General features: G+C 45.9%; 1 pseudogene; it reads left to right on the top strand.

Moving 5' to 3' along the window:
• Positions 1–301: 301 nt before the first annotated feature.
• LOC146823054 (protein transport protein Sec24D pseudogene) lies at positions 302–1,678 on the top strand (annotated as a pseudogene).
• Positions 1,679–22,201: the final 20,523 nt, after the last annotated feature.

Below are 22,201 nucleotides of genomic sequence, written 5' to 3'. Positions count from 1 at the left end.
GACAACACGTCCATTAGGTATGCCCAATCCAAGGCTTTTTCGAAATCTATAAAAAGGAGTGCTAGGTATGGAGTGAGAAGGTGCTGGTGGGCTAGAGACAGCTGTAGCCTCCGTAGACAGTGTCTGGTCCCACGCATGGGCATAAAGCCACATTGATCTGGGTGAACCAGCAGGGACAGATATGGCTGTATGGCGGCATACAACTTGATCTCCGTGTTGATAAGGGAGATGGGGCGATAGTCCGCGCAGCGACAGGAGGGCGGCTGGGATTTCGGTAGGACCACAATGACGTGGCACTCCATTGAACTACTGCTGTGTAGCAGCCGGTGCTGAGTGGGGCATACCTGGAGGAGGCGCCGGGTGCTGGAGGTACAGAGGAAGGGAACAGCCTCACGGAACGGATTATTTCAAGAGCTGTTGAAGGGAAACGGCCGCCACAATGAGCCAGCAAGGTTATGTTGCAACCCCACCATATTCACAGTCACAGCCAGGAATTGGAGGATATTCCACAAGCTTTGGAACAACACCTTCTTCGCCTTATGGGCATTATGGAGCCACAAATCCATCATTTTCCGCCCCTCCACCAGCTGTTCCAAAATCTGCAGCACTTATTGGACCCCCAGCTTCTGGTCCCATGGGACCCCCACCTCCTGGTCCCATAGGACCACCACCTCCTGGTAATGCGGGATTTCCACATCCTGGTTCTATAGGCTCTCCACCTCCTGAAAACACTCAGTTTACATACAATGGTCTACAGAATGGGCCCAGTATTTCAACAAATCAACCACAAAGGTTTCCTGGGCAAAATCATGTGAACAATTCCTCACCTTCCTACGCACCTTACAGCTCTCCTCCCTCATACTCCAGTGCCGCCTCAGCACAGCAAGTGACCTCCCAGCTCAGCAGCATGCAGATAAGCAATCACGGTACTGGAGTCCAACAGATGTCTTCTGGTCCACCTCTTCCAAGCTCTTACCAAGGCCCCCCACCACTCCTTGGGCCCCATACGAACTTACCTCAGATGCCTCCACTGCAGACAAATAGTGTGAATGGTTTGTGCGCTCCTCCTTCCTTACCACCAATGCACATGCAAGATGGACTCTCTGGACCTAATCCCCCTAATGCCAACTTCCAGCAGCAGCAGCAGCTCCGTGGTCAACCCCCAGGCCTTGGTTACCCACCACAGCAAGCAACCAACTATGGCTCTCAGATGGCAGGACCACAGCTCTCTTACCCAGATGCCTTTTCAGGGAATCAGTCGCAACTTGCTGGTCCACCACAGAGAAAACTTGATCCAGACTCCGTTCCAAGCCCTATTCAAGTTATTGAAAATGATAAACAGTGCCGGTCAGGTCAAGTCTTTACAACACACCTCCGGGGACAGGTCCCTCCTCTTGTGACTACAGATTGTGTAATCCAAGACCAAGGTAATACAAGCCCTCGCTACATTCGATGCACAACATACTGCTTCCCAAGCTCATCTGACATGGCGAAGCAATCCCAGATCCCACTAGCTGCCATCATCAAGCCCTTTGCTGAGGTGCCACCAAATGAGACACCTCTTTATCTGGTGGACCATGGTGAGACCGGGCCGCTCCGATGCAATAGATGCAAAGCTTATATGTGTCCGTTCATGCAGTTTATCGAAGGTGGGCGTCTTGCCCGACGAGATGAGTGAGATTGCTGCGTCATTTTCCTCCCGAGAAATGGGGCGGTCCAGATCCTTCTGAGCGATGAGACTCAGCTGAGGGAGATGCACATGTCCTTGTTCGAGGAAGGCAGAGTGATATGCCAGGGGTCCGCGCTGCATAGACTCGTAGGTAATAGCGGGCAAAGATGCGGGCCATTGCCAGTGGAGCGCTGTGCACTGCTCCCTCGTCGTCCGCCACCTCTGGAATGAAGCGGTTGGCCCTGGGATATGTGGCCAGATGATGCAGGATCGTACCGTTTTTATCTCCCCAGCCATATACTCTTACCACCGATGATCTCCAAAGGAGCTTAGCGGCATCTAGCCCGAAGGTGAGTGAGTTGTCTGACCTCAACCGCGTCGTCGGACAGGGAAAGGGACTGCTCAAGGCAGAGCGTCTACGCCTCCCGCGAGGTAATTTCCTGCAGCTGTGCCTGTCTCTGACTCCTAAGATGACCCTTTGCAACACCCCGAATGGTAGCCTTCCCTGCCTCTCATAAGGTACCCGGAGAAGCCACCGAACCTTCGTTGGTGAGAAAGTATTGCTTGAGCTCCATCCCCACCACCTTTTTGAATTCTCTATCGTGGAGGAACCATGCATTCATTCTCCATGTTTGGCGGGCTGAGTGGGGGGAGCCCCTGTACTAAGAAGCACAGGGGAGTGGTCGGAAATCTCCCTAGGAAGGATCCAGACATCTAAAATCCCAGAGCAGTCAACTGAGGGGACAAAAATCGCATCTATGCGTGCCTGCGTACGGTGCGCTACAGAGGTGTTGGTAAATTGGGTGGTGCGTGGGTGCCAGGTGCGCCAAGCATCATAGAGGCCCAGAGACTCGGACCAGCTCCGTAGCTGTTTCACCTGCGCCAGTCTAGTGATGGAGGGAGGGCCCGTCGTATCGACTGCCGGGAAGGAGACCGCATTAAAGTCGCCCCCAATAACAGTGGGGCCCAGAGGCAAAGCATTCAGGAGGGCCACAGTGTGTTTAAGGGTAACTGCAAGCATTGAGGGGGGGAGTAGATGGACATAAGGTTGAGGGGGGAACTGGCCAGCGAGCCGCAAAGGGTCACCGATAAGCCATGAGGGTCGTGAAAGACCTGTGTGAGTACAAATGGCAGGGTGCGTTTCAGGAGGATAGCCACCCCTCGGGAACTCCTAGAGAAGCCTGAGTGTCACACTCTGTTGTACCTGTAGCGTGCCAGGAAGGGGCAACAATTACCCATCAGGTGCGTTTCTTGAAGTAAGAGGACGTCTACGCTAAGGCGTTGTGCATAGCGCAGGACTGCCGTACGTTTAAGCCGGTCCAAGAGACCATTGACATTCCACGATAAAACGCGAAGGGATACCCTAGGAACAGTTGTGTCAGTCATGGCGGTGGAACGTGGGTCTGGGTCGTGCAACCCTACAGGGACGTGGGAGCGCGCTTGGGAGCCTGCCTCCGCACGGGTGAGCATGTGCAATGAGATCGTACCTGACCCCTGGTTAGTCGGCGCAAGATTATCCGTGATAGCTGAAATGAGAAAACAATAAAAACAACAACAACATACGGAAAAAACAGTACCAAACTTTCTCCCCTCCCCCATCCCTACACTTCAAGAACAGAAGTATCTGGCGGCCCCCCATTGTAACAGTAACCAAACTAAAACACTTGGGATGGTTGCGTGGAGGACCCCTCCATATGGACGGATATTCCGTGGATCGGCCAATGGAACTAGGAGGTGACCGTGAAACTCTACCAATGTTCAAGATCTTCATCAGGAGAGAATCCCACCTAGTGACCGAGAGGCAGACCTAGCTCAGTAGAACCTCAGAGGGTAGGAGTGCGGGAGAGGTCTGAGTCAATCCTGGGGGAACCCTCCCGGTTCGGCGATGAGGATATCCCAGGTAGTTCATCAACGGATCGGTGCCTGGTGCGTTCCGGAGAGCCCGATTGGCTGGACGAGTCTCAGAGTCCATGGGTTGCCATGCTTGGGGATCTGGATGCCGCTGCCCGAGACCGGCGCCCCCTGCGGGAGTGTGTGCGCCGCCGGCACCCTGGCATCCGCGGCCTCACGGGTTGGGAGCCCGCGGGGCCCGGAGACAGGTCCCGCCTCTGGCGGAGGGGAAGTTCTTCCGTCAGCCATGTCCATGCCGCCTGGGGCGTGTCGAAAAATGTTGCTTTGTTTTGAAAGATGACTCGGAGGCGTGCAGGGAACGAAGCTGGTACTGTAGGCCCAGGGCGCGCAGTTTCTTTTCAACGTTCGTATAAGAACCATGGAGATCTTGCACCTCCCTGGTGTAGTCCGGGAATACCATAACAGTATGGTTTTGGAACCTGAGGGGACCATGGGCCCGGTCTTTAAAGTTAAGGACTTTCAATATGATGGGGCGAGGTGGAGCTCCACGGGGTGGCTTAGGTGAGAGAGAACGGTGGGCTCTCTCAACCACGAACCAAGGAGAGAGAGCATCCTTGGGCATCCACGATGTGAACCAGGCCTCGACGAAGTTGGCCACCGGATTCGACTCGACCCCTTCGGGAAACCCCACCAGGCGGATATTATTGATACATGCACGATTTTCAGCATCTTCGGCACGCCGGTGGAGTTCCTTGGTGTGGGTGCGGAGGTGAGCTACCTGTTCCTTCAATTGTGAGATGTCGTCTTCTGCTGTGGATATACGGGATTTGGCCTCCGTGAGTCGCACGGTGGCGTTGCGGAGATCTTGCCAGAGGAGGAGGGAGACGTCCATCTTGATTTCTCCGATCTTCCCCTCAACGGACGCCTGTGAGGCACTGATTGCCTGAAGAATGGTGTTCAGATCCCTGTCCTGGGGTAGAGGGGATCCCCGGCCGCCTGCACAGGGGGGACCTGGTTGGAGGTGGTGAACCGGTCCATCTTCGTCTGAGTGGGGGTCTGTGTGGGCTTGAGGCCCTTGTCCCTCCCCATAGTTGCCGGGTAATCCTACCTCCGCCGAGAGTTCGGGGACCAGGCCGGGGGACCCGGAACCGCAGACACCCCACACACGAGCTAAGAACCTTTACGAGCCTGAAAGACCATCAGGTGGAGCTATAGAGTTGTGTGGGAAGGCGTGCAGCACGGGGGACCAGGTCCAGTGGCCGAGCCAAGCGTCCCACGGCCCAGTCCGCAAGTCCAGAGATGGTGACAAGCACGCCGGTAAGGGCGCTGGTGGATGCGGGCGGAGCCTCCCAATGGAGGAGATGGAGGACCAACAGATCAGCAAACCATGGGGGGGACCCGTGTGCGGGCGAGCCCGACCCCACATCCATGGAACGCCAGGCAATCAGTCATGGGGTATGGTGTCCCTGTACCTCCTGTATATCGCGAAGGCAGTGGAGAAGGTCGTGGCCGGCGGGAAGCACCACCGGCCGGCAGGTTGGGAACTCCAGAGCATGCTGATGCTGCGCCCAGTTGTTTCCAACAGCGTTGTGGGGGCAGATCCCTGAGGAGTAGGGGGCCCCGTATCCAGGATGCGGCACCAGCAAAACACCCCAGGGCCTCACTGGGGAGTTCGGAGGAAGCCACGCAGGACACGGGGTACCCCGGAGGGCCAGAGGAGGGGGTGCCGGTATCAACCCCCCAGCCCGCTGCTCGATAGTGCAGCCGAACCCCCAGGCCCACACCCCGCTCACTGGTGAAGACGAGTGGTCGGCCTCTGAGGAGTCCATGAGCCACTAGGCCGCAGGGAATTCGCCCATCCAGGGAATCAGCATGGGCCCGGACCGGGGCAGATGCTGGCGGACAACTCCTGAGGAGGAAAGGTGAGGGAAGAGGTGCCCGCTGCCCGACACGTGCAGCCGAAGGGCCCCCCTACCAGGATGCACAGAGAGTGCCCCAACACCAAGCAGGGCCCGGAGGATTATTGGGAAGGGGCCCAGGGGGTCAGAGTACTGCTACCTGGCTTGGTAGCCGCCGTTCCGAGGTCCTCTCCGTGTTTTCAGTACCCTTCTCAGAGGCCACAATCAGATTCCAAAGTGGAGGCAAGGGGGCGTCTAGGAGTGCCGCACGGGATATCTGATACAGCCCCTCACTCGGGACCTCGCGGCGCTCAAGGCCCACAGAGCCCTCGTGGTGTGACACAGCAGGCAGGCTCTGGCTCTGGGCAAAGCAGGTGCGCACGGGTGTTCAGCAGGCTAGTACCCCAATGCAGCGGTAGATTGCGACGCCCAGGTCCTGTCAGGCCGCCCCCAGCCCTCCATACAGTCAGGCACTCACCAGCACCGGAAGAGCGTGGAGCGCCGGGGACCGCAGAGCCGATCAGGACAGCGCGGGCAGCTCCAGGAGATTCGCCGTCAGCAACCCACAGCAGGCAGCCCTGGCTTCAAAGACAATAGCGGAAGTCAAGGAATGGATGCTCAGTGCAGCTCACCGCCGCAGGCCGTTCCCTCCGATCAGCCACTGGGCCGGCCTTCCGTGTTAGCAGGTCGCGATGCCCGCACCATGACGCAATCGACTTTGGGACGCCAGGCAGCTCCAGGGTCCCCGCGGCACTCACGGCTGTTCAGAGCCCGCTCTCACCTCAAAGTGAGCTACGGGGCTCAAGGCCGGTCCGAGGCCCGGAGCAGATTAAGGGCTCACCACCACATGGCCGCCATATTGTGTGGGCTTCAAGGCCGGTTTCCGGTTCAGCAGCTGATTGTGGCGCCCAGAAGCTCCTGATGTCGCACCCAAACAGAGTTGAAAATGGGTGGTGGGCGCACTCGTTTTTTAGGAGATAAACTGAGATTATGACGGTAGGCGTGCAATATTGCCTTATGCTTGCGTGGCACGTAGTATGAAGGAAAGGGGGTGGCCTAGTATAAAATTTACCAGGACTGCAATATGCACTGCTATAAAATTGTTTCAAACATTTAATTCATTTCACTTCAAAATAAACAATGATCATATGCAATTTTATCATGTGAGCTTCCACAATATACATAATCATTCAATGTGTATACATTTATACAATAATAAACACAAGTTACTAATGAAATAATTTTTCAAACACCCAATGCATTTCGGGACATTTGTAGTCCCTTCTTCAGGGGTAAACTGTTGGAAAAGAAAGGAGAGTGTATGTCAGAATCTGCACGGTGCGTGAACAGAATGTCGTGTTTTTTAATTAAATAATGAGGTATACGGTACCTTTCAGTAGTTCACATGAGTTACATGTTTGTATTCTGTGGAGAGAGTTCAAGACAATGGAAGTATAAGAACAACTGATCTCTCTGTTAATTAATAATGATAAATAATGCAAGGAGCCCCGATTTCGTACCTGGACAGTTATGTCATTTTACACGATTTTCATGTTGCTAACGAGGAAGAATCTGCAGAAATAAAAACTCTATATTAACTACGTTGTGTGAAGCATTATGTCTGGATACTCTCAATGCTTAAAGCCAAGCTCACCTTAATAACAACAGTTCAGGTGGCGGTAAAAACCGTTACTGGAGCAGTATGTTACTGATCTGAAAATAAAGGACAAACCTTATATTCCAGTCAAATTTTTAAGTGCAAGCTCATAGAAATGGGGTCGTAAAGTATAACGTCCTTACCGATTCGAAGAAACGTTCGTAATGAAGTATGTCTCGGTCGAAGTTAGTAGTTCATCAGTATCAGGTGAGTAAATAGTCGCGCTGTAAAGCGTGGACATAGAAACTAAAAAAAGACTACGGAGCACCATGATCGCGAAGAAAGATTCAAGCATTACCTCTGCGCTCGATACAAATCTACGAAATCTATTCACCTTAAGTGCAGTGTATAGATCATCTGGTTGAAAAATAGAATGTTATTAGAACCATCGAAAAAGGTTCGAATAATTTTCAGAGTAGAATGAAGACGCGATGAAGCATGCTTAGTGTGCCCGGGTCGTTTGTCAATAAAGTTCTGAAAAAAATGGAACCTGAACGAATGTTGTTGATGGATGTATATAAGTTATGTGACCGCCAGAGTATACCTGGCTTCCTAAAATAGTGTGAGTGAGCGTAGTTTATACGCTGAATGTCAGCAACAGTATATCAATTTAAACATAATCAAATAATACATATGAATCATATGGTCAAACATAACGTCAACAAATATAAAACATGATCATAATCAAATATTACGTTTTATGGTCTATGTCTAAGGGAGTTCAGGAAAAGAGGACCAGTGTGTGGGAAAATATATGTGCGTGTAATGTCAGGTAGGAAATAAACGTGGGTTGAATGCATTATAGGTTAAAGTGCTTTCATATTGAGTCGGGGTCCCAGAGTGGAGTACAAGTATCAGATATGAATATTCTTTTAGAGAAAGCAAGCCATTTCAAATTTGTCGTTGAGTCCGTGCGGAGTAAGGGTTTTCAACTTCTTAATCCAGAATGCCTCTCTTTGTAAAAGATACTTTGAATTGTCGCGATCTGTGTGTTTTGGTACTTCTTCGATGATCTGAAATTTCAGTTGGGCAATTTGGTGCCGTGATTCCTCCCAATGTGTCGCTAAGCTAGACGTCGTGCTTTTGGTGCGTATTTTGCTTTTATGTTCCGTCAATCTGATTTTCATTTTCCTCTCTGTTTTACCGACGTATAGTAGCCCACAAGGGCATTTTATTGTGTAAATAACATTTTCTGAGTTACATGTTGTGTTGCTGTGAATTTTAATTTTTTGACCCGTGGATGGATGCAATAAAGTATCACCTGTTATTACATTGTTGCAATGTGTGCAGTTCCAGCATTTCTGTGTGCCTTTACTTGGTTCAAGAGACCTTATTGGTTTTTGTTTTTTGGATAATAATTCTTTCAAGTTTTGGGCTCTTGTGAAGGCGAATAGTGGTTTCTCTTTGAAGAGATTTTTGAAGTCAGTTTCCAATTGGAGTAAGTTCCAGTGCTTGTTGATAGTTTGTTTAATCTTCCTGGATGCTGTGGAATATTTAGAGACAAAAACTGTACGTGTGCTCGTGTCTTTTGGAACTTTCTTCAGCAACTCTTCACGTGGTCGGGTCTTGACTTTGTTTAGTTGTTCTAAAACAAGTTTCTCAGGATATCCTCTGTCTGTATAGTTCGTTATTTGTTGATGCCATGTGGATTCACATGCCATATCTGTAGAAGAAATTCTTCTAGTTCGCAAAAATTGGGACACTGGTAAATTCCGGATCAACGAAGGAGGATGAAAACTGCTGAAAAGCAGAGCATTATTTCTGTCTGTTGGTTTTTTGTACACACTCGTTTGTATTTCGCCTTGTTCAATGTCAATCCATACGTCTAAAAAAGCAATAGATTTGCGGCTTATTGTATGAGTGAATTGAATTCGAGGATCGATCAGGTTAAGTGTCCGTATGTTATTGATAAGTTCTGGTTCTGACTGATTCCAAATGAGGAAGATGTCGTCTATGAAGCGTTTGAAGAATATAAGGCCTTCTTTCCATGTGGGGTCCCGGAGGATATAGTCATGTTCGAATTTTGCCATATACGTATTAGCGTATGCTGGTGCTCCTGGAAATCCCATAGATGTTCCATTTAGTTGTATGTAGAACTTTTCATCCCAACAAAAGTAGCTGTTTTGTAAGCAAAACTCCAGTAGTTGTATAATGAAATGCTTAGGTATTTGTGTATTTTCTTGTTGCAATAAAGCCCATTCAACTGCTTCAATTCCGTTAGCATGTGGTATCGAAGTGTATAATGCTACTACATCAATAGTGCATAAAATCCAATTTTCTGTATTCAGGTGATTAAACATTTGTAAGTTTCTCAGGAAGTCCGTAGTATCTTCAATGTAAGTCTCCCAGTTTTGAACAAATGACTGTAAGAATGTATCGATAAACCTGCCTGGTTTTTCAAATATTGAGTCGCATCCGGAGACGATAGGTCTAAATGGAGGATCCATCAAATTTTTGTGGATCTTTGGTAGTAGGTAAACTTCCCAAGGAGACCCAAAATTTGCCTACTACCAAAGATCCACAAGTAAAGGCACACAGAAATGCTGGAACTGCACACATTGCAACAATGTAATAACAGGTGATACTTTATTGCATCCATCCACGGGTCAAAAAATTAAAATTCACAGCAACACAACATGTAACTCAGAAAATGTTATTTACACAATAAAATGCCCTTGTGGGCTACTATACGTCGGTTAAACAGAGAGGAAAATGAAAATCAGATTGACGGAACATAAAAGCAAAATACGCACCAAAAGCACGACGTCTAGCTTAGCGACACATTGGGAGGAATCACGGCACCAAATTGCCCAACTGAAATTTCAGATCATCGAAGAAGTACCAAAACACACAGATCGCGACAATTCAAAGTATCTTTTACAAAGAGAGGCATTCTGGATTAAGAAGTTGAAAACCCTTACACGGACTCAACGACAAATTTGAAATGGCTTGCTTTCTCTAAAAGAATATTCATATCTGATACTTGTACTCCACTCTGGGACCCCGACTCAATATGAAAGCACTTTAACCTATAATGCATTCAACCCACGTTTATTTCCTACCTGACATTACACGCACATATATTTTCCCACACACTGGTCCTCTTTTCCTGAACTCCCTTAGACATAGACCATAAAACGTAATATTTGATTATGATCATGTTTTATATTTGTTGACGTTATGTTTGACCATATGATTCATATGTATTATTTGATTATGTTTAAATTGATATACTGTTGCTGACATTCAGCGTATAAACTACGCTCACTCACACTATTTTAGGAAGCCAGGTATACTCTGGCGGTCACATAACTTATATACATCCATCAACAACATTCGTTCAGGTTCCATTTTTTTCAGAACTTTATTGACAAACGACCCGGGCACACTAAGCATGCTTCATCGCGTCTTCATTCTACTCTGAAAATTATTCGAACCTTTTTCGATGGTTCTAATAACATTCTATTTTTCAACCAGATGATCTATACACTGCACTTAAGGTGAATAGATTTCGTAGATTTGTATCGAGCGCAGAGGTAACGCTTGAATCTTTCTTCGCGATCATGGTGCTCCGTAGTCTTTTTTTAGTTTCTATGTCCACGCTTTACAGCGCGACTATTTACTCACCTGATACTGATGAACTACTAACTTCGACCGAGACATACTTCATTACGAACGTTTCTTCGAATCGGTAAGGACGTTATACTTTACGACCCCATTTCTATGAGCTTGCACTTAAAAATTTGACTGGAATATAAGGTTTGTCCTTTATTTTCAGATCAGTAACATACTGCTCCAGTAACGGTTTTTACCGCCACCTGAACTGTTGTTATTAAGGTGAGCTTGGCTTTAAGCATTGAGAGTATCCAGACATAATGCTTCACACAACGTAGTTAATATAGAGTTTTTATTTCTGCAGATTCTTCCTCGTTAGCAACATGAAAATCGTGTAAAATGACATAACTGTCCAGGTACGAAATCGGGGCTCCTTGCATTATTTATCATTATTAATTAACAGAGAGATCAGTTGTTCTTATACTTCCATTGTCTTGAACTCTCTCCACAGAATACAAACATGTAACTCATGTGAACTACTGAAAGGTACCGTATACCTCATTATTTAATTAAAAAACACGACATTCTGTTCACGCACCGTGCAGATTCTGACATACACTCTCCTTTCTTTTCCAACAGTTTACCCCTGAAGAAGGGACTACAAATGTCCCGAAATGCATTGGGTGTTTGAAAAATTATTTCATTAGTAACTTGTGTTTATTATTGTATAAATGTATACACATTGAATGATTATGTATATTGTGGAAGCTCACATGATAAAATTGCATATGATCATTGTTTATTTTGAAGTGAAATGAATTAAATGTTTGAAACAATTTTATAGCAGTGCATATTGCAGTCCTGGTAAATTTTATACTAGGCCACCCCCTTTCCTGCACCCAAACAGAGTCCCAGAGCCCTTGGCAGTCAGGTAAGCATGTCTGAGGTTAAGGGATCTCCTGATGGCGCGAATGAGGATTGGATGACGGAGGGGTCCAGAGCACTCCTAAAGTGCGACCGCCATCTTGATGCTCCCGGCCACGCCCCCTCTGATAACAGTTTTACATGAATAACACAATATACAGATTGTCAAATTAGAGTTCGGACCGCTTGGTTTATTTGGGTTAATAGTCAAACTATGAAAGCTCTATAGTTAAGTACATCTTTATCCAATGTCAGGACACTCTGACCTCTTCAGTAAGTTGCAGCTCAGTTGCATGTTAGAAAGGGTCACAAGAACACCTGTGTAGTCATAATCATGAATGTGCCTAGATGCTGTGTGTCTGTGGAAGGAGCGCTGCAGATATTGTGCGCACATCTATCAGTCGTAAGCGTAACCTCCCTCACACCTGGTTCCAGCTGCTCCTGAATTATTCTATGGAGACAAACTCCGCAGTTGAGTGTTCACGGTGAGAGTCTGGATACAAAGGAGAAGTGTGAAGCTGAATGGCGTGGTTGAGGCGCATCTCAGGGCAGATGGAATCCAGGCCTCTGGGATCCTTGTGGCACAATCCATGATTGGGAGTTCTGTGCTTTCCGCTCGTTTGGTTTCTGCTGAACAATATTATCCCCTTTATAAGTGTGCGGCACAGCTACAAGATGTGGGCTGTAATTAAACCGGGTTGGCAGCTGCCGGTAGGGGCGTTTAATTAATATCTTGTGTTTATGTTCAATCGCAAACACACACATGGCTGCATGGTATGCTTCTTTGATAAATAGGAATGGCTTGCGTAACTCACAATATGATATGGTAGTTCTTGTTTGGCGCCGCCTCCTTTAAGAAAGGATTTAAAATGCTCAATGGCGCCGACAGCAGTAATCAAGTCAGTTACTAATGCCCCTTTTTTGTAATTCAGATATGGGCGCTCTCCTGTTTCCAGCTATTACGGCTGTTCCGCACAGTTCACGTTGTGACGTATGCGCGTACAGCCAATTAAATGGCATAATTTTTTTATGCCTGCCGGGAGACCTGTTTTTTGTGGCCGAAATAGTAAATATCGCGGCTATCGTATAGTAAATTTCGCGATTATTTCGTGAATCGCGAAAAGCTGGAGGGTCTGCATAGGGGATTAGAACCTTCAAGACCTTCCGCTAGGCCACAAATGAGTAGAATGTTCCGCCTCTTGCGATTTTCTACATTTTCAATCTGCTGTAGAAGCTGCTGGATCTCACTGTGCATGCATGGGACTTGGTCTGTAACTACCTTTTGTTCAGTAGAAAACCAATTATCTTCAAGGCTCTGGAGGCGAGAATTAGTTTCTTTCTTGTAGGGCTTGAGGGAACAAATTTCTTCAAGCAGAAGTTCCATGGAAATTGAGAATGAGGAATTAGTAAGAGAAGGCGGATTCGCTTTTACACGTTTGCCTGACGAGGAGATTGATGCGGGGGATATTTTGGAACCTGGCTTAGGGCATGAGCTAGTCGTATTAGGAGTCGAGCCCCTTGGTCCAGCAGAGTCATTCACAACCTCCTCCATATTTTCCTGCAAGACACTGAAGAAATTATGATCCTCTAAAGACACAGAATTAGTGTGATGAGTACCACTGCGGTTAGCAAGGGGCATTGCCATCAAAAATAATATGCAAAATGAACGGAATAGGCAGAAAAGCACAAAGTCTTGAAATGGTGCCCAAGGGTACATTAAGCAGGTTTTGAGGTGAGAGGAATAAACAATTAATTCCAGTCCAGAAACATAAAGTTCTCAAGTAGTTGGCCAGAAGTAGAGGAACAAGTTTAAAAAATAAGAGAAAAAAACTAATTTAATGCCATTAGAGCGTTGTGCGGTGAGGAAAAGTACCTCAGGATGGCAGGCAGGAAACGCGGGGAGCAGCAGAAAAACAAAATGGCGGCCACGATTCCACATCGAGACGCGGTCAGTGATTAAAGTTAAAAAGGCATTCTTCAAATTGGGAAGGGGGGGGGGTTGGGGGTCTGATGTTTGCAGACCAGGGAAGTGGGAGGAAATTGCAGTTAAGGGGCTTATGTGTTTCACACTATTACGAAGTCGCCTTTCTTGATTGACCCTTGCACTGTACAAAACAATAAAGTTTGTTGTTAAAAAAAAAGAAAGGCATTCTTTGCGCTCACCCCAATCTCCCGCGAAGGTCGCAAACGGTGCAGGCGATATTCCGACCCATGTGAGTGCGGTCCTGGGGTCCAGAATGTGGGACTAGGAACCTGGAGAGTTCCCGTCGCCCTACGCCGCTACGGAGCCTCGCAAAACGGCGGCCATCTCCTCCGGCTCCTATGCCACGCCCCTATAAATGGTGTTTCTAACTGTAAAAGTATTAAAATAGCTGAGGAGTGATTGCAAAGAGTGAGCTTACACAGTAGCAGGACAATAAACCTTTTCCTCTCAATCACATATAAGACAGAAAAAAACAAGATGTGGGAAGTTGTTTGTTTACATAAGGCATCGCAAGGACATACTGATAAATGGTTTAGTGAATATATGTTTTCCGGGAAACCCAACATCAGGGGAACATAATTTGATCTCAATCTTGTCAACAAATAACGGCGCTGAGGATGCACAACAAAAAAAAGATAAGAGGATTCTCCACATTGCACAGGAGGTGATGCCAGATAAGTAATTATTGTGTTTTTTTATTTATTCCTTTCCCATCTTATCTGGTCACTTTTCGCAATAAAAAGCTCTTTCAGTCTTAATTTAGGGTAAGATTCACAGCTGCTAAGATTTTGATACAGATCCTCCAAGCACATAGAGATAAGTTTCTGTCTAACATACGTTAAACATGGGATTGTTGCAGCACAATCAAGTTTCATGATATCACTTATGATGTGCTGATTAAGATTGACCGTATCTCTTTTCCAGATTGATAGCCACAACAGTAGTGGGACATTTTGATCGTATGACTAATATAAGGCAATCCTAATTCCTTATGAGCAATAAAGTTGCTGCAAGTTCCTGGAATTGACAGTTGCCTTTGAGCAAACTTACCCTCAATAATTTGTAGCTCTTCTACATGTGTGGTTCCCCATATTTCAGCCCCATATGTGGCTGTAGTAAATGTTTTTGCTAAGTAAACGTTAATCAATTCTTTGATTGGTTCACTGCCCAAATCTTTGGCAAACTTAAATAGGACACCTATGATTTTTGTCATGAGATTTTCCCTATTTGACACCATCTCAGTCCATTTTAACATTGAATCAAAGAGAATGCCTAAATAAGCAAATGTTTCCACCCGTTCTATGGGTTCGCCCTCTATATGGAGCTTTCTCTGTTTTTTCTTGTCCCTACCGACTGTCAGAGCAAAAAGGTCTTTGTTTTATTCACTTGTAAATCTAATTCAGACATAAAAGTCGAACATGTTGTTATACTGCTTTGTAGGACCATCAGTGTTCTGGCCATCAATACTGCATCATCTGCATATAACTGAATTGGAAGAATTGTAGAAGTGGTATGATGAACATCTTTACTTTTCTCAACCATTACCTTATTTAATTTGTTTGTATGCAGAGAGAAGAGAAATGGGGCTAGAACAGACCCCTGTCTTAATCCTCTCTGAATTTTAAAAGGTTTAGTGCACTTCCCCTGCTTTCCGAAGCGTACCATCGCTATTGTCTGGGCATATAATTGTCTACTGAATAAAATGATCCCTACGTCAACTCCCATGGCCTCCATAATGGACCATAGTTTGTCGTAGGCCACGCAGTCAAAAGCCGCTGAAAGATCCATGAATGCCGTGTGGAGTTGACCTTCTTTTGCTATTGCATATTGTGACGCTATTCATTTGTGCATTTACCCCATAATATGTGCACCCAATAGTATCTTGGAGTGGTGTAAGATCATTGTATATTTTGTTCAGGAAGTCTCGGAAATTTTGGTTTCTCTTGGAGATCGGCTGATTGATAGTGCTTGGAAGCTGAAGAGAATGTGCATGAAGTTGTGGTCAGATGGGTGGAAGTTTTATAGTAGATTTAGAGTGGAACAGTGTTTTGGAAACTAGGATGAAATTGAGAGGTTTTCACAGGGAGTGGGCTTGTATGAAGTGTCTGTTAATAAGCTGCTGATCAGAGAGAAGCTGCAAAAGTAAGATGTGTTGTAGTTGATTCTTGAGTGTGAAATTGAAATCATCAATAATCAGAACAGTGTGTGTAAGTGAATGTGGAATAGGGGTTAGTTCATCAAAGAGGTGCCCAATTATGCCTCGGTGGTAGATTATCAGTATAGTGGCCTCCAGAGAGGAAACAACTGACATACAAGGGTATTTAAAAAACAATGGTAGTGTGGTTGGTGTAGGACAAAAGGGGGGTTAGGTCTCGAAGAATACCCGCTCTCCTCTTTGTGGGTGAGGCAATGTGTGTCAGCAAAGGTGGCATTGCCACTGCTGAGGGCTACTGGTGTGGATGAGTCATTGAACCCAGTTGAGGTTTCAGTAATATCAGTGAACTTCAGTTACAGGCTTTGAGATCCTCAGTGGTCTGTGACAAATGATGTTTTTTGGCAGATGGAGTCGGCATTCCATAAACAGAATGAGAGTATGTCTGAAGTGTTATGCGAGTGCTCCAAAGTGTATTTGCAGTTTAATCTCTGGTGGTAAATAATGTGACAAACAATTGCATTCCAAGGCATGATGCCCTGTGGTATGTTCATGACAGCAATCACAGACCTCGGTTTGGAGTCAGTTACATGCATGATATGTAGGGCATGCCATTATGCATAGAGAGCTGTGTAAACACTACAGTTGAATTGGAAGTGGAAGCCATCAGAGTCAGACACACTAAAACTTTGTAAAGTCTCCTTTCCTGAAAACGGAGGCAACCCTTGTTAGACGGACCGGGAGGGTCGGACGAGGACAAGGGGAGAGGTCTCCGGGGAGAGCCGTCTCCAGCGATCGTACAGACGAGTAACTTCCCCCCCACAGATGTACACCACACAAAGATAAGGTTTAACGTTCTTTATAGGCGATCTCTTAGGTACGATAGGATGGTACAAGGAGGTCTGGACTCAGGGGTCCCCTCGATTCTAGTCTCTTGGTTGGGAAAGGGGGTAGCGGGACAGTCTGGTTACCAATCTGGTAGATGCAATGATGGGTAGCTCACAATCCTCGAGCTCGGTGTTCTAGCTGGACGGGCCGCGGCAGCGCCAGCAGGTCCCGGTGAAAGGTGGACGTTACACGGTCCGCGGCAGTGCCAGCAGGTCCCGACAAAGGTGGTAGTTGCAACGGTCCGCGGCAGCGCCAGCAGGTCCCGGAAAAGATGGTAGTTCCAACGGGCCGCGGCAGCGCCAGCAGGTCCCGACAAAGGTGGTAGTTGCAACGGTCCGCGGCAGCGCCAGCAGGTCCCGACGAGGATGGAGGATGTAGAAGGCCGCGGCAGCGCCAGCAGGCAGGACGACAGTTCACAAGGCAGGGCTACGGCAGCGCCGGTAGTCCGTCAAGGATGAGTTCTTCTCGGTGTCTCTCGACTCCAGGATACAACTGCCCTCCTGCTCTGGAGCTGCCCCAGTTATAGGTCTGGTGCCCTTTGATGTCCGGACCCTCGCACTTGGAGGTCGGGAGGTCCGGAATGAGGGAGCCCAGACACCCAGCAGGGGGGTGGAGCCAGCGCCCGGGGAAGCTGGGGGCGATCGGCACCTGGCGGGGGAGAGCCATCGACACTTCTTTCTCCCATTGACCTGCCAAGTGGTCCGCTCACCTCCTGGGTGGATGGTGGTGCCGGGATGTCGGGGCCTGGCCAGGCCCAGGGTTAGGGTCGAGCTGAGGCCACGCGGCCTCGTGGTGCAGTGTCCAAGATGGCGGCCGGGCTGGGCGAGGGAGCCGGTAGTGGTCTGGCCCCATGATACGGAGATGTCCGGGGGCAGGCGTCCCGTCGGGAGACGGGGTGCGGGTTGTTTCTGTGGGTAACCCCGGTAGGCCCGGGGCTTGGGCCCTGTCATGCGGGGAGGGAGCAAGCCCTTCATGTGGCCTGTCCAACAACCCTGATAAAAAGGGATGATACCTTTTCTTAGGGCGTGATTTATAAAGGTAACTTACACTTTTGAGTAAGTTTATTACTTTTTGATATTCCCAAACTTCAGTTTTATTGTACCTTACACTTTCAAAGTTACTTACACTTTTGTAGTACTATAGAATAGGGACTAGTTCATCAAAGAGGTGCCCAATTATGCCTCAGGGTGGTAGATTCTCAATATAGTTCTCTTTAGAGAGGTAAAAACTGACGTCAATGGCATCTAGGGTTCAAAGGCGATTTAAAGAATGCTCCTTTTTTTAGAGGGTTTTTGCCATGAAAAATGTGTATAGTGACAACTGATGCACATAGCAAAGGTCTGTGTGCTGCTCTTTCCCAAGTTATCCATGGATATGAAGAGACCATCACTTTGCATCTAGAGCTGTCAAAGGTGCAAAGTTCAACTACTCTGTCATTGAAATTGAGGCTTTGGAATTTCACCCGGGTGTCAAGTTCAGAAACTTTTTGTGGATTTGAAAGTTTATTGTGCGTACAAATCATACCTCTGAGAGATTTTTGAGAAAACAGGTCTTGAAAGGGTATCTTCAAGGATAGGAAAGTGAGTCATTGATTTTCAGGAATGTACCCTTGATATTTAGTATTTAGAAGAAGTGCAAAACCTTGCAGCGAATCAAGAAGACAATGAAGTATCATGTGTTGAAGAGATGTACAATGATGATGAAAATGTTTGGTTTGTCATTAATGGCGCCATCACTGACCAAGACTGGAAAAGAGAGTTTAATGGACTCAAACCTTTACAGACTATAGCTAAATATGTGCATTCTGGGTGGCCCAACAATTCTAATTTGAGTGATGAATTAAACCATATTGGTTGGTAAAAGATGAACTATCTGTGAAGGATAGATTACTCTTCTGGCATTACCATCTGGTACCTTCAAAGCCTCTACATAACTATGTTTCAGTTTAGCACAATGATCATCATGGCATAGTCAAATCCAAAACGAGATGAAGGACAGATTTTTGTGGCCTGGAGTGGATTTGAAAGTTGAAAGAGGTGTGCGAGTATGGTTTGAGTGCATTAGAAATTGCAAGATTTTAAAAACCTTCATCCGGCCGATATATTGTACAAAGTTACCATGTTACCACTTTAAAAAAACTTTCTATTGACTTAATAGGACCATTAAGTGTATGAGTGACATTCCCCTATGTGCATGCCACAGATTTATTCTCCAGGTGACCAGAAGTTAAATGGGTTTGTGATATTTCTTCATAAAATGTCAAATGCTTTTTTCAAGACATTCAATTTTGCTCTAATGAATTTGAAGAGTTTTTGGCTATCTATGGCACCAAGCACAAGAGAGGAGCATTATAGCATCCCAAATGCAATGGTATGGTTGGAAGACTTAATCGTACTATGAAGGAAAGCATTCAGATGGCCAGGACATATGGGTCAGATTGGAAAACAGGACTGATGAAACCTATAAACACCACACTAAGCCAATGGAAAAACACCCTTTAAATTGTTTAGGAAAATAAATCCCAGCTCAAAGTTACTTCCAGGATTGGTGTGAGTGAAAAGAGATTTCAAGTCAAATGGAAGGAGTGCTTTAACCACAGAAAGGTTGCTGATGAAATGCATTTTCAAGTGGGTGAAAGTGTTTGCATAAAAGCTCCTGCAAGGTCCGAATAGAATTCAAAGTACACGGTACCTCTCACAGTCATGAAACATTTCAAGAATGAAAGTCTCGGATCAGAGAATTGAGAATCTTAGTCATGTCCCCACATGTTACTGATGATAATTTTGTTAGAAAGCGTTTATAACTGTGAGGGTGATTCAAGTTTGAAAAAATAAGCTTTGGGTAGTGATTTGCATTAGCGCGACAAAAAGAATGCCATCTTATCTTAAAGATTTTGTACTTGGGTCATATAATGGTTTGAGCCACTTTACCTGTTTCTTCCATGAGGTAGTGCATTCCAAGAATTTATAAAATGTTGCTGTTTGAAGTAGGCTGGACTGGACAGTCACTATAATGCAGTGGCTAAGGTGACAAAGAACATATTCCTGTCTCCATCAAAATTTAGTGATTTTATTTCACAATATAGCTACATTTTAACACTACATTCCTCTCCTGACACACTTCTCAAATATTAATATATCAGAAACTATTGTATGATTTTACACCAAACCCCAAAACCCATGTTTCTGAATGAGACTCTACTTTTATTCCACATTTGTCTCATGGGAGCTAAAATGTAAACATTTTTACTCTCCTTTATCAAATGTTTTCATTGGTTTAGTGTAAATCTGTTCCATAGCCTTTGATAAATTAAGATTTAAAAAGTATGATAGTCAGGTCATGAAGAGGTGACATTTTAGAGATAGCTAGCTGAGCAGGTGTGTGCGCCTACTGGTGCAGAGGATATGTTGAAAAGCGAGGTCTGTAGCTTCTTGCGGACTTCAAGAAAAGAGGATTGGGCTTTTATGTGGTGTGGGAGGTTCCACACTTTAGGAGTTATGTACAAGAACATCCATCCTCCTAAACAGATTCTGTGTATGTGTGAGATGTGTGCGAGAAGGAGTCCTGCAGAGTGGAGGTGTCTGGGTGGTTGGTGGAAGGAGATGGGACTGTTCAGGTAGGTGGGGCCCAAGTTGTATAACACCTTCAATGTATGTGTGAGGCGTTTGAAATAAATGCATTTGTACTTCGGGAGCCAGTGAAGCTCCCTGAGGTGTGGTATAATGTGAGTTCTGTGTGGGAGGTTGAAGATGAATCTGGCTGCAGAGTTCTGGATGGTGTGTAGTCTTCTGGTGAGTTCCTTGGTAAACCTGACATATAGGGTGTTCCTGTAGTACAACTTCCTATGGACTAGGGCATGAGTGACTGTTTTTTTGGTGTTGCTTGGGAGTCATTTGAGGATCTTTCTCAAGGCTTCAAGGGAGGGCCTCTCCTTTACTTAATCCACATTGCACAATGCTAAAGCCCATGCACAGTGCTTTAAGTCTGCAGGGGCTCTGTGTAGGGCGTTGACAAAGGCCAAGCCCAGCAATGGAAGGATAGGCACACTAGGTGATACTCATAATCGTTAATACTTGGCTAAAGGTGAGTTCATGTTTGCTAACAATAAATAGCAGTACACTAGAGCACACCTTTAGTAAGAGCAAACAAATATATATTCAAACAAACAATTACATAACCATAGTGAAGTCATTGATTATGTCAATCGTGAGCAGATATGTGATGTCACCAGTGATGACACAGATGATACTGTGCAAGCGAAAACTTGTTTGAGGAGAAAATGTCTGTTTTCTGTGCAACCAAGTGTCTCCTGGGTAAACATTTGGCAAAATTTCACGAGATAGCAACATTAAGTTGCAGCTTACCATTTTTAAATTTACTAAACACATGCATTCTTCCTAATATATGATGTTTAGGTTATATCCAAGGTCACACCATTGAGTGAAGTACCCATATATAGAAAAAAGTTACAGTTCAGAACAAGATTGACTGGAGGCAGCTGAATGTTCCACTGGCCTCATGCCTTTTAAGGGAAAGGAAGTGAGTTTTGAATTTTCATGTCCGGCTAGACACACAGCGCACTTGTCAAGTCACCCACATTTGGTGAATGTTACCCTCTTTTTACTGGTATTCACCCACCTAACAAACAACATGGTTCCCTATACTTTAATAGAGTCACTCCCTTTTTAAACCTTGAACCATCTTCAAAAGAAGAGTTCGGGGCATATTTATCAAACGTTCATGCAACGCTAGCAAGCAAAGTTGCTGCATCGCGTGAATGGGAGAGCTGAAAAGTGCCACTTTTTCTTAGATATGGTGCTCTTCAGCTCTCTCCCTATGCTGGAGCACTTGTGGTTGCCTATTGCAGACGCAGACACCTTTGCACCATAGAGCAAGGGTGACTGTGTTACATGCGGGATCGTTTTTGTGCAGGAAGAAATACCTTTCTGCATAAAAAACAATCTTGTAAGGCACTTCCCTCTTGCTCAGTGTGATGCAGAATAGATCACACATAGAAAGGGGAAGTAGCAAGGAGAATTAAACATATTTTTCTTAGTTACATATCTCTGGGAAATGCGTAGCATTTTGATGCATACCTAAGTTGACTATTTTTAATAAATCTGGAAATACGCCAAAATCTATGGGTGGATGCATGGGTACGCCCATGCTCCACTCATGGAATGCCTCCCAGATGCACTTTAATGCAACACAGCGCATGGAGTTGTGCTACATCACATTTTCTATAGCAAGCCGTGCAAGGTGACACAAATAGGCCCTTGTGTGGTTTAGTAAAAAACAACTAACATTTTGTGTTGTGCCTGCATGAAAAACATGGCACAAACCAAGAAGCAAAACGTTAGTAAATCTGCAACTTGTTACTTAGTGGAATCACCCTGTTAAGAACTTCACATGACCCGCAATTTTAATTTTAGAGGTTGACAGATATTTTCCACTGATAATGCATCTTCTGCGATGTCCTATGGTCAACCACCCATAGTTTGGTAAAATACACTACGCAGATTCCTAAAATGAGCATAATGGCATATAGCCTTAGAGCCATGTTTAAAATTCCAGTGTCAGGTAAACCACTTCTGGCTTTTCTCACAGATTCTTTGCTACAGGA

Source organism: Triturus cristatus, chromosome 5_2 (assembly GCF_964204655.1).
Source record: "Triturus cristatus chromosome 5_2, aTriCri1.1, whole genome shotgun sequence".
Classification (NCBI taxonomy): Eukaryota; Metazoa; Chordata; class Amphibia; order Caudata; family Salamandridae; genus Triturus; species Triturus cristatus.
The sequence above is the reverse complement of the archived record's forward strand: the minus strand, read 5'-3'. Positions and strand labels throughout refer to the sequence as shown.